The sequence below is a fragment of the Malaclemys terrapin genome, chromosome 4 (assembly GCF_027887155.1).
Source record: "Malaclemys terrapin pileata isolate rMalTer1 chromosome 4, rMalTer1.hap1, whole genome shotgun sequence".
Lineage (NCBI taxonomy): Eukaryota > Metazoa > Chordata > Testudines > Emydidae > Malaclemys > Malaclemys terrapin.
Genome location: NC_071508.1, coordinates 3,722,938 through 3,735,622, shown reverse-complemented (window position 1 = coordinate 3,735,622; position 12,685 = coordinate 3,722,938). Strand labels below are relative to the sequence as shown.

General features: G+C 47.8%; 1 long non-coding RNA gene across 1 annotated transcript; it reads left to right on the top strand.

The window, feature by feature from the left end:
• Positions 1 to 577: 577 nt before the first annotated feature.
• Positions 578 to 3,696, top strand: LOC128836932 (uncharacterized). The gene is made up of 2 exons (XR_008444854.1): positions 578 to 927; positions 3,387 to 3,696. It is a non-coding gene; the product is annotated as an uncharacterized LOC128836932 (long non-coding RNA).
• Positions 3,697 to 12,685: the final 8,989 nt, after the last annotated feature.

Below are 12,685 nucleotides of genomic sequence, written 5' to 3'. Positions count from 1 at the left end.
GCATTTCAACCTGCCCTGGATACCTGACACTCCTGTGTATCCTGCAGAATGGGCATGTGCATACACACACACACACACTCTCTCTCTCCGTCTCTCTCTCTCTTCCCTCTTCCCCCCCCTCCCAATGTGCCCATCAGATGGATATTCAATCTCTGTGGCCCACTCAGCCCGGGAAAGATGTTTGGCCAAGGGAGCTGCTTTTCAAACGTTCAGCTTGTGCCTGTATATTTTGCTCCCCTTGGTAAAAAAAACAAACAAAAAAATAGCCTCAAACCCTAAATTATCATATTTCCCTAGGAAATCAGTCTGGGTAGCGGAAAGCCTTAAAAGAGCTCGGATAGCTCACAGAGTCTGCCAAGGCTAACTAGTCAGAAGGGGAGAGGGCAAGGGAGAAAGGCAGTTTCAACCCCACCCCAGCTCCCTAAGGGGCTGATGAGGCTTTCTCTGATAAGGCACATAGTGCAATTTCCACAGGGATCTGAAGCGCGTTGCAGAAAGCCAACCTGCCCTGATTTCCAGGAAATCATTTGCTTTTCAGAGCATTGGTTCCCAGTGCTGCCCTGCCTTGCGACTAGGGGCTGGGGGAGGAGACAGGGGAGGAGACACAGGAGGAGGAAAAAGGAGAGTTTCGAAGCGGTGTTGGCTGCCACTGCAGTACGAATGAGCGCGCGGGACCGGCTGGAGAATGTCCTGGAGGAGCTGGAAGAGATGGACTTCAAGAAGTTCAAGGTGAAGCTGAACCAGGCGCAGCCACCCTCGGGCTGCAGCAACATCCCACGGGGTCGGCTGGAGCGGGCAGACTATCTCGATGTATGCAGACTAATGATCAGCTACTACCTGGAGACAGGGGCTATACAGATGGCCAAGCAGGTGCTGGAGGACATCAACCAGAGGGCCTTGGCTGCCAGGCTGGAGGGGGTATAAGAGGTGAGGGGATCTGACTCCGCATTGGGCCCACAACGAGCCGTAATTTCTGCCCATCTCTGGCTCATCGAGGGCTTTGTTGCTTTCACTTTCGATTTCTGAGCGGGAGGAAGAAGGCCTCAAGAGGGCGATGCTGTCAAGCAGATCCCTGCTCCAGGAAACAACTCTGCTAAAAGCGGGCAACTGGCTGGGTTCTGAGCATCTTTTCCAATAGGGGGTGCCGGCTCCTATCCAACCTCAGATCAGGGGTATTGGCTGGCTTAGCAGGCAATGGGATATGGGGTCTTTGCTCTTAGGGGTTGCCAGTTCCTATCCAGCCCCTGATCGGGGGACTGGCTGGCTACGGGGGTTGAGGAATGAGATACGGGACTTTTGCCCTTTAGGGGTGCGTGTCAATTCCGATCCTGCCCCAGGGCAGGGGGGATATGTGGCTATGGGTGTTGGGGAATAGGATACGGGGGCATTTCCCCTCAAGGCGGTACCAGTTCCAAGCCAGCCCATTGTTAGTTCTGGAAGTTATTTGCATGTGAAGTTTTGGAAATGGTGAGAAAATACTTAGGTTGTCCTAGTTCAAGCTTCTAGTGCCAGAGTAGTCAATAGGTGAACCACGGGCCAAATCTGGACCGCCAAACGCTTTTGAACGGACCCAAAAAAATGGTATTTACTTACCCACTCTTGAAGACCATCCTCCTTTAGTGTTAAAGGCTGGTTGCTTCTGCATGTGTTTTGCGTGTTGAGATTTAAAATCAAGGCCTTGATCATTTGTGGCCAGACAAAAATCCCGTGACACTTTTTTGAAAGCCCAGGCTCCCAGTCGGATCCCAGCTCAGGAATTTTCATTCTGATTTCTTAAACTCTTCCTGCAGTTCCCCCCAAATATAAGCTTCTCTTTCACGTCTTTCCTATAGCACTGCCATGTGGCTGTTAAACAATCTCACTCCAGAAATGGTTGTATTTCAGCACTGCATGAGCAATCCCTGTGTAATGTTGCCGTGTACTTGGTACACCACCCCAGAGGTGGCTGCGCTTCAGTACAGTTCCCTAATTTTTGGCTCCTAAAAAGCTCAAGCTTCAGGGTTTCAAACTGTCTCTTGCAGGGGTCATGAAGGGACAACCCCCCACCTCAATGTATTCTGGAGTTGTTGGTTTTTTTATCTCCTTCCTCTGAAGCATCAGGGATGACCAAGGCTGGAGATGGAAAATGGAATGGGGAGGGCCCAGGCTCTGAGGTAAAATCAAGCATTCTCTCTCTCTAGTGCTTGGCTGGCTGGTTCTTGCTCATGTGCTCAGCGTCTAACTGATCACCATAGAGAGAGTCGGGAAGGAATTTTCCCCCAGGACAGACTGGCCGGGACCTTGGGGGAAGTTTCACCTTCCTCTGAAGTGTGTGAGTGCAAGTGACTTGCCAGGATTATCATAGAATCGTAGGACTGGAATGGAACTCGAGAGGTCTTCTAGTCCAGACCCCTGCATTCAAGGCAGGACTAAGTATTGTCTAGACCATCCCTGACAGGTATTTGTCTAACCTGCTCTTAAAAACCTCCAACAATGGAGATTCCTCCCTACGCCGTTTATTCCAGTGCTTAACCACCCTGACAGTTAGGAAGCTTTTCCTATTGTCCAACCTAAACCTCCCTTGCTGCAATTTAAGTCCATTACCTCAGATGTTAATGAGAACAATTTTTCTCCCTCCTGCTTGTAACAACCTTTTATGTACTTGAAAACAGTTACTGTGTCTCCCCCTCAGTCTTCTCTCCTCCAGACTAAACAAATCCAATTTTTTCAATTTTTCCCCATAGGTCATGTTTTCTAGACCTTTAATCATTTTTGTCGCTCTTCTCTAGACTTTCTCCAATTTGTCCACATCTTTCCTGAAATGTGGCACCCAGAACTGGACACAATTCTCCAATTGAGGCCTAATCAGCGTGGAGTAGAGAGGAAGAATTACTTCTCGTGTCTTGCTTACAACTCGCCGGCTAATACATCCCAGAATGATGTTTTTTGTTGTTGTTTTCCCAACAGTGTTACACTGTTGACTTGTTTGCTTGTGATCCACTATGACCCCCAGATCGCTTTCCACAGTATTTCTTCCTAGGCAGTCATTTCCCATTTTCTATGTGTGCAACTGATTGTTCCGGATATATCTGATTATTTGGGTATATCTCACTTAAATCATTCCCCTGTCATTGCAGGGGCCTCGGGCACTGTAGCACCTCGGTCCCTTCTATTCTCTGCCTCTGGCACATAATAGTCTAGTCTCCTGAGGGCTGCAATACTTTGGTCTAATGACGGCTGTTGGGTGCTGGGTGGTGTTGGTGACCTGTGATATGAAGGAGGTCAGACTAGATGATCCATCGGCCCTTCTGGCCTTAAACTCTATGACTTTATGACTCTAAAGTGCTTTGTGGTTTGCACAATGAAAAATGCTTTGCTAATCACTTCCTACCAAATTCTCCCTACAGGGGAATCTAATGAAAAAGAAAACGTCCCAGACAACAAAATGCACTTTCCCCTCTAAAGAGCTCCAAATCCTGCCACACAGAGACAGCAAGAAAACTCACGATCCTGCCACCCACCTGGGTCTCTCGGCACATGCCCGTGGTCAACGATGAAGGTCACAGAAGCATTGCAGACACCTTTCTCTGCCATTCCTGCCTCGCTCCAATTCCTGCCTTGGTGTCTTACGGCTTTTGCCTTTCCCTGCTCAGGATGACCACAGATTTCCACCATTCCTATTTTTGAACAAATAAAGAAATATTTTTACAGTTGTTACTTACCGCTGTTATTTTTCTGGTCCATTTAGCGCTGGGGAAAGGCAGACCCTGGAGAATGAATCCTGTGTGTATGCCCAGAGAGAGTGAGTTCGGCGCTCGTGGCCTGTTCAGTGCCTCAGCCTTTTTGCTGATTGCAAGTAGGGGGGAAATAGAGACGTGGACTCCTGTTTTGCTAGGAAGTAGGTCCTGCTGTACTCATTTCCCAGCAAATGACTTCCCAATGGGAACAGCTTTCAGTCCCAACTGCTGTATGGGAGATTTGAAACATTGGAATAAGTGTCCTTGAGGTAAAGGGCCCTTTATCTCATTCCCTACTCTAGCCAGCTAACCAGTCTCCCAGCTTGGAGTTACATTAGAGGCTGGTGATGTACAGGGGAATGAGTCATATCCCATTTGCTGCTCCTCCAACCAGCCCTTCCAACCTGTAGGTAGATTGGAACGCAGTAGGGGAAAAGCCCCATATCCCATTCCCCCTTCCCCCGAAGCATACCAGTCCCCCCAACCTGGGGCTGGGTTAAAACTAGTGCCCTAGAGTTGAAGAGCTCCATCTCCCAATCCCCATATCTCCTAGATGTTGCAGGGACTGGCGGGGTCAGGCTGGCTTTCAGAGGCAGGAATGGAACCCAGAGTTTTTATATTACACTCGCCTACACAATTGAGCTCTGAACACAATACAAGTGTGTATATTTTTTTCCCGTGCAGCTTACATATTTTAAGTTTCTTCCCCTCACCCCATATGGAGATTTTGTTGTGGCGGTTCATTTGGTTGCTAAATCAAGCCAACGAGTTGCATTTTGTTTTGCATACAGTGAGGTTCATGGTCAGGGTGTGAGTGTCACAGTCATGGGATGGCTGGGGAGAAAGCTCTGTCCAACAAGGCCACAAGTCTCATCTTTGAGGCTGAGTCGTGACTCCCTCTAACCACTGGACCCCATTCCCCTGACAGAGCCAGGGGTGGAACCCAGGAGTCCTGACTCCCAACTCCCTCCCTTCCTAGTCCCCTGCTGTAACTACTGCTCCCCTCCAGACTCTATGCTTTACAGTATTGCATGAGTCTAGTGCTTCTTACATACAGATATCCCCCTCTGAGACACCCCAAAATCTCTCAGAGACACCCCAGTATACAACCTTGGGAGACCTCATGATAGGAACCTTGAGTGGCCCCTGATATCTCCCCTCAGAGACACTAATACCTCCGTCAAAGACCACCCCAATACCCATGTGAGGGCTTCCTGAAAGCTCCTCAGGAACTCCTAGCCCTACTAAGGACCCGCAACCATGGATCCCCAATATCTGCTTCAGAGACCCCCTCAAAAGCTCCCTGAGTGCCCAACCCCTCAAAGATGCCCCCAATATCCCCAGTGAGGGGCCTCTAATATTCCTCCATGGACCCCAACCTCCTCAAACAACCCCCAAATCCCTTCCGAAGGGGTCCCCAATGTCCTCCTCAGAGTCTCTCCAATAGCCCCCCACAATATTCCCTCATGAACCTTCCCCTCCCCTCCCCCCTAGCTCCCTCCACTGTCAGTTAAAATCGTTAAACTGCCCCTACCCCACCCTGTGGAACTCCTTCCTGCAGTGCAAGGCAGAGGGGGGAGGGGCAGTAACGGCCCCAACTGTCACTGGGGTCAAGAGGGGGCTGACTGGGGGGACACATTGGGGTAGCCTCTTGGGGGGTCCATGAGCAGGATTATTGGGGCTCTCAGAGGGGTCTGTTTTGTGGGTTCATGAGGGGATGATACTGGGAAACTAAGGGGGCTATTTAGCAGCTCTGAAGACTCTATATTGGGGAGTAAATGAGGAGAAGGCATTGGGGGCCCTAAGGCAGCTATTTAGGCAGTCCCTGAGGGGGTTATTTTGGGGGTGCAGGAGGAGAGACTAGCGGGGCCTAGGGAGGGTATGTTTGGGGTCTCAGAGGGGTGAGTATAGGGGGATCCATGAAGGAGGATAGTGAAGGAGTCTTTGAGAAGGGAATTTTGAGGGAACCCCTGAGTGGGATTTGTGGGGAGGGGCTTAAAGAAGTGTCTCAGAGGGGTCAGTATTGGGGGAGTCCATGCAGGGAGGTATTGGGGTGTCTCAGAGCGGTTAATATGTGGGGATCTATGAGGGCAGATATTGGTGGAATCCATCAAGGGAAAATATTGAGGGTGTCTCTGGGAAGTCAATATTGGGGAATTCTTGGGAGGGATATTGGGGGACCCTAAGAAGGGTATATTTAGGGGTCTCAGAGGGTTCAGTATTGGGAGTCCATAGAGGAGGGTAATGGAGGGGCTTTTGAGGGGGGAATATTGGGAGATTCCCTGAGCAGGATATATTGGGGTGGGATAGTGGGGATGAGGAGGTTCCTGAGTGGGATGACAGATGCAAAACAGGGGGGCAGAACAAGAGGGAAAGGAAAGAGGCCAAAACAAGAGGAGCTGAGAGGGATCTGTCTACATTTTTAAAAAAAGAGGATTGGGGGAGAGTTTGAATTCTTCCAGAAACAGAAAAAAGAGAACTCTAGAGAGAAAAACAAAATGCAGAGAAAATGAAATAGCGAGAAATGGAGACAGAGGGAGGTGAGGCAGACCACACAGAGAGGGGAAAAGAAACAATACAGTATATCAGAGTGAATTGATCTAACTCATTCCTCAATTTAACTGCATGTACAATGAAAATACACATAATGAAAGCATGTATCTGTCTCCATTCCTAGACCTTAAGGCTTTGTCTACATTCAAAGGCTTTGTCTACAGGGAAAAGGTTATAACGATATAGTTACACAGTTGTATTTATATCAAGTATTACCCCCTGTGTGGACACTAAGGCTATGTCCACACTGCGCACCTTACAACAGACATAGGGTACATCTACACTACAGAGGGGAGTCGATTTAAGATATGCAAATTCAGCTACGTGAATAGCGTAGCTGAATTTGACGTATCGCAGCCGACTTACCCCGCTGTGAGGACGGCGGCAAAATCGACTTCTGCGGCTTTCTGTCGACGGCGCTTACTCCCACCTCCCCTGGTGGAGTAAGAGTGTCGATTCGGGGATCGATTATTGCGTCCCGACGGGACGCGATAAATCGATCCCCGAGAGGTCGATTTCTACCCGCCGATTCAGGCGGGTAGTGTAGACCTAGCCTCAGCTGTGCCACTGCAGCCATGCCATTGTATGTGCGCTGTGTGGCTGCTCTTTATCTCTCTCCTGGCTACAAAATAAAACCACCCCCAACGAGGAGTGGTAGTTTCATTGACGGGAGCGCGGCTCCTGTCGACAAAGTACTATCCACACAGGCGCTTTTCGTCGCTAAAACTTTTGTTGTTTAGGGGGGTGTTTTTTCATACCTCTGAGCGACAAAAATTTTAGTGACGAAAGTGTCAGTATAGACAATGCATTAGACCTTGTCTACACTAGAAAGGGTTTGCAGAACAAGAGTTCTTTTGCTGGTACAAAGAAGAACAGGAGTACTTGTGGCACCTTAGAGACTAACAAATTTATTAGAGCATAAGCTTTCGTGGACTACAGCCCACTTCTTCGGATGCATCCGAAGAAGTGGGCTGTAGTCCACGAAAGCTTATGCTCTAATAAATTTGTTAGTCTCTAAGGTGCCACAAGTACTCCTGTTCTTCTTTTTGCGGATACAGACTAACACGGCTGCTACTCTGAAACTTTGCTGGTACATTTTATATACCAGTTCCCCAAAATGAAATAAAGCTATAACACCAAAACTTTTAAGTGTAAACCAGGCCCTATTCTAGGATAAGAGTGACCTTTTTTTCAGTTCAGTTTACACTCCTTCCCAAGCAGCATAAGCTAAAGTGAAAAAAGTACTCTTGTTCTGGAATAAAAGGCCTGGTCTACACTAAATAGATATGTCAGCACAGTTATATCAGCTAGGAGGGTGGAAAAATCACACTCGCAGCCAACATAGCTATGCCAGCAAATCCCCTAGTGTTGACACAACTATGTTGACAGAACAAAGTTTCTATCAGCTTAGCTAATGTCGTTCAGGGAGAGAGTGAGTATGTCTACACTACAGCAGCACAGTCACACACTGCCGTACTAATGTAGATGCTTCTTACAAGATGGAAGGGGGGTTTTCATTGATGTAGTTAATCCATCTCTCCATGAGACATTAGCTAGGTCAATGGAAGACATGGGCAGAGTGTCCACATGGTCTGTTATACTGCTATAACCATTCTGGTTGAAATTCACACCTTAGTTTATACCAAAAGAAAGTTCCCATATAGACAAGGCCAAAGTTGCACCTGTTTAAATCAGTTGAACCACACTAGGGTTCATACTATTTCAGTGAATGAAAAAAGGTTACCCCTAACCAGAATAGTTAAATCAGTACAAAAACTGTGTGTAAACCAGGCCTCAGTTAGACCAATGGAAAACAAAGTATGGACCCTCTTAATCTGATTTAAACCTGGTGTATATATATATTTAGTTTAAATTAATTCCTTACTGAATTAAGATAAACTGATATGAAGGCAGGTTTAAATAGAATTAAGAGTATCCACACTGTGATTTGTATCAGTTTAACTAAATTGGTTTAAAATTAGATGTAAACACCAGCACAACTTTGAAAGCAGAGCATAAGAAGCTGCTCGCTTTCCCTCCATACATACCCCTATAGCATTTATCTATCTATCTACATTTCTACATTCTAGTGTATTTCTTCCTAACCCATCTCTCTCTGGTATTTCAGAACAGTGACCGCAGCATCCAGTTGCCAACCTCTCATGGCTTTTCTACTCACAAACTGGAATTGAAATAGCTTCCTTTTTGTTATTTCAGTGTAAATCTCTGTGTGTGGTCACTCTTTATTCAGATTAAGAGCATCCTATTTTGATTTAACCTTCCCCCAAATGAGGGATAGAAATATAGGCCTGGTCAACGCAAAGCAGCTTACATTGACCTAACTATAGAAGTGTCTACACTTAAATTTCGCTCCCACCGATGTAACTGGCCCGTGACGCCAACTAAGTCCTGGTCTATGCTAGAGAGGGTATGTCTACACTAAGAAATTAGGTCGATTTTATAGAAGTCAATTTTTAGAAATCGATTTTATACAGTCGATTGCGTTTGTCCCCACTAAGCGCATGAAGTCGGCGGAGTGCGTCCTCACTACCGTGGCTAGCATCAACTTACAGAGCGGTGCACTGTGGGTAGCTATCCCACAGTTCCTGCAGTCTCCGCTGCCCATTGGAATTCTGGGTTAAGTCCCAATGCCTGATGGGGCAAAAACATTGTCGTGGCTGGTTTTGGGTACATGTCGTCAGTCGCCCCTTCCTCTGTGAAAGCAACGGCAGACAATCGTTTCGCACCTTTTTGCCTGGGTTACCCATGCAGACGCCATACCATGGCAAGCCTGGAGCCCGCTCAGCTTACCATCACTGCTGCTGTTGTGAGCATTGTAAACACCTTACACATTATCTTGGAGTATATGCAGAACTGGGCTAAGAGACACCAGCACGAGGAGGATTTTGACGAGGACATGGATACAGACATTCCTGAAAGCACGGGCTGTGGCAATTGGGACATCATGGCGGCAGTGGGGCTGGTTGATACAGTGGATTGCTGCGAAACTTTCACATGCATAAGGCCACTTTCCTGGAACTCTGTGAGTTGCTTTCCCCCACCCTGAAGCACAGGAATACCAAGATGAAAGCTGCCCTGAGAATTGAGAAGCAAGTGGCGATAGCCCTGTGGATGCTTGCAACACCTGACTGCTACTGGTCAGTCGGGAATCAATTTGGAGTGGGCAAGTCTACTGTGGGGGCTGCTGTGATCCAAGTAGCCAATGCAATCATTGACGTTCCGTTATCAAGGGTAGTGACTCTGGGAAATGTGCAGGTCATACTGGATGGCTTTGCTGCAATGGGGTTCCCTAACTGTGGTGGGACAATAGATGGAACACATATCTCCATCTTGGCACCGGACCACCTTGCCAACCAGTACATGAACCGCAAAGGGTACTTCCCAATGGTCCTACAAACACTGGTGGATCACAAGGGATGTTTCACCAACATCATGGGATGGCCGGGAAAGGTGCATGACACTCGCATATTTAGGAACTCTGGGCTGTTCGAGCAGCTGCAAGAAGGGACTTACTTCTCAGACCAGAAAATTACCATTGAGGATGTTGAAATGCCAATAGTTATGCTTGGGGGACCCAGCCTACCCCTTGCTCCCATGGCTCATGAAGCCTTACACAGGCAGCCTGGACAGTAGTAAGCAGAAGTTTAACTATAGGCTGAGCAAGTGTAGAATGGTGGTAGAATGAGCCTTTGGACGTTTAAAAGCTCGCTGGCGCTGTTTGCTGAGTAGGTCAGACCTCAGCGCAACCAACATTCCCATTGTTATTGCTGCTTGCTGTGTGCTCCATAATATCTGTGAGAGTAAGGAGGAGATGTTTATGGGAGGGTGGGAGGTTGAGGCAAATCGCCTGGTGTCCGATTTTGAGCAGCCGGACACCAGGGCAATTAGGAGAGCACAGCAAGACGCGCTGTGCATCAGAGAGGCTTTGAAAACCAGTTTCATGACTGACCAGGCTTCGGTGTGACAGTTGTGTGTGTTCCTCCTTGATGCAAACCTGCTCCCTTTGTTGATTTTAATTCCCTGTAAGCCAACCACCCTCCCCACTTCGAAATAAAGTAACTATTGTTTTGAAACCATGCATTCTTTCTTTATTAATTAAAAAAAATGAGATAACGGACAAGGTAGCCTGGATGGGGTGGGGGAGGAGGGAAGGACAAGGCCACATTGTTTATTGTAGCCACACTAAAAATCAAACTGTTTGAATGACAGCCTTCTGTTGTTTTGGCCACCCTCTGGAGTGGAGTGGCTGGGTGCCCGGAGGCCTCCCCCCGGCGTTCTTGGGCGTCTGGGTGAGGCGGATATAGAACTTGGGGAGGAGGGCTTGCGGTTTTACAATGGATGCAGCGGGGGTCTGTGCTCTTGTTGGCTTTCCTGCTCCCCCAACAGACGCTTCATCATGTCCGTTTGCTCCCCCAACAGATCCTTCATCATGTCCATTTGCTCCCCTATTAGCCTCAGCATCGTTCCTGCCTCCGCTCTTCACACTCACTTAATTCTTTCCTGGCCTCTGCCACTGAATGCCTCCATGCATTAAGCTGTGCCCTATCGGGGGGAGGGATAGCTCAGTGGTTTGAGCATTGGCCTGCTAAACCCAGGGTTGTGAGTTCAATCCTTGAGGGGGCCACTTGGGGATCTGGGGCAAAATCAGTACTTGGTCCTGCTAAGGAAGGCAGGGGGCTGGACTCGATGACCTTTCAAGGTCCCTTCCAGTTCTAGGAGATGGGATATCTCCATTATTATTATTATCAGTGCGGGAGGACTGCATGAGCTCAGAAAACATGTCATCACGAGTGTGGTTTTTTTGCCTTCTAATCTCGATAACCTCAGGGACAGAGATGATAAGGGGAGTGTAGAAACATTTGCACCTGGGGGGAGATAAAAAGGGATGAGGAAGAGGAGGAGGAGAAGGAGAAGGAGAATGCACAGGCAAGCAGTGAAGGGAATCCATCTCCCCGGCAGCCAGGACCTTTTCATCACCCTGAAACCTCAGTGCTGCTGAGTTCGCAGGAAATTCAAAAGTTCCCGGGGCTTTTCCTGTGTACCTGGCTAGTGCATCGGAGTTCAAAGTGCTGTCCAGAGCGGTCACAATGGAGCACTCTGGGATAGCTCCCGGAGACCAATACTGTCGATTTCCGTCTGCACTACCCCAAATTTGACCCAACAAGGTCGATTTTAGCGCTACTCCCCTCGTCGCGGAGGATTACAGAAGTCGATTTTAAGAGACCTTTAGGTCAACGGAACGGGGTTGGTTGTGTGGACACAGTAATTTTTAAATCAACCTAACGCGGCTAAATTCGAACTAACCCCATAGTGTAGACCAGGCCAGAGTTAGGTCAATGTAAGGCAGCTTATGTTGACCTAACTCTGTAAGCATCTACACTAAAATGTAGCTCTTACCCATGTAACTCGTCCACTACACCAATTTACTAACTCCACCTCCACGAAAGGTGTAGCAGTTATGAAAATGTAGATAGGTCGACGAAGTGTCAGTGTTGATGCAGCATAGTGTGGACATGCAAACGCGATTTAATGACTGTGATGCCTGTATGTCGACGTAACTTAGGTCACCCTAATTTTGTACTGTAGACACACCCTTAATAACTCTACCTCCATCAGAAGCATAGAGTCAATGTCAATGTAATTAGGTTGACATGGTGTCAGTGTACACACTGCATTGCTTACATCAACCATTGCTGCCTTTCAGAAGCCATCCCACAATGCCCCACTCTGACAATATAATTGATACAAGAGCTCCTAGTGAGGATATGCAAGTCCGAACCAAGAAACAAAGAGTAGATACACACAAGCGATGTAATTACTGCAAAATGTTAGGCCATGGGTTCAAAAAAGAACTAGATAGATACATGGAGGATATGTCCATCAATGGCTATTAGCCAGGATGGGCAGGGCTCTGTTTGCCAGAAGCTGGGAATGAGCAACAGGGGATGGATCACTTGATGATTCCCTGTTCTGTTCATTCCCTCTGGTGCACCTGGCACTGGCCACTGTCGGAAGACAGGATACTGGGTTAGATGGACCTTTGGTCTGACTCAGTAGGGCCGTTCTTATGTTCTTATCATAGAATCATAGAATATTAGGGTTGGAAGAGACCTCAGGAGGTCATCTAGTCCAACCCCCTGCTCAAAGCAGGACCAATACCCACTAAATCATCCCAGCCAAGGTTTTGTCAAGCCAGGCCTTAAAAACCTCTAAGGATGGAGATTCCACCACCTCCTTAGGTAACCCATTCCAGTGCTTCACCACCCTCCCAGTGAATATTCTTCTCTTCATGTCTACACTACCACTTATGTCAGCAAAACTTATGTTGCTCAGGAGTGTGAAAAAAACCACACCCCCGAGCGACACACGTTTCGCCGGCATAAGAGGTAATAAGC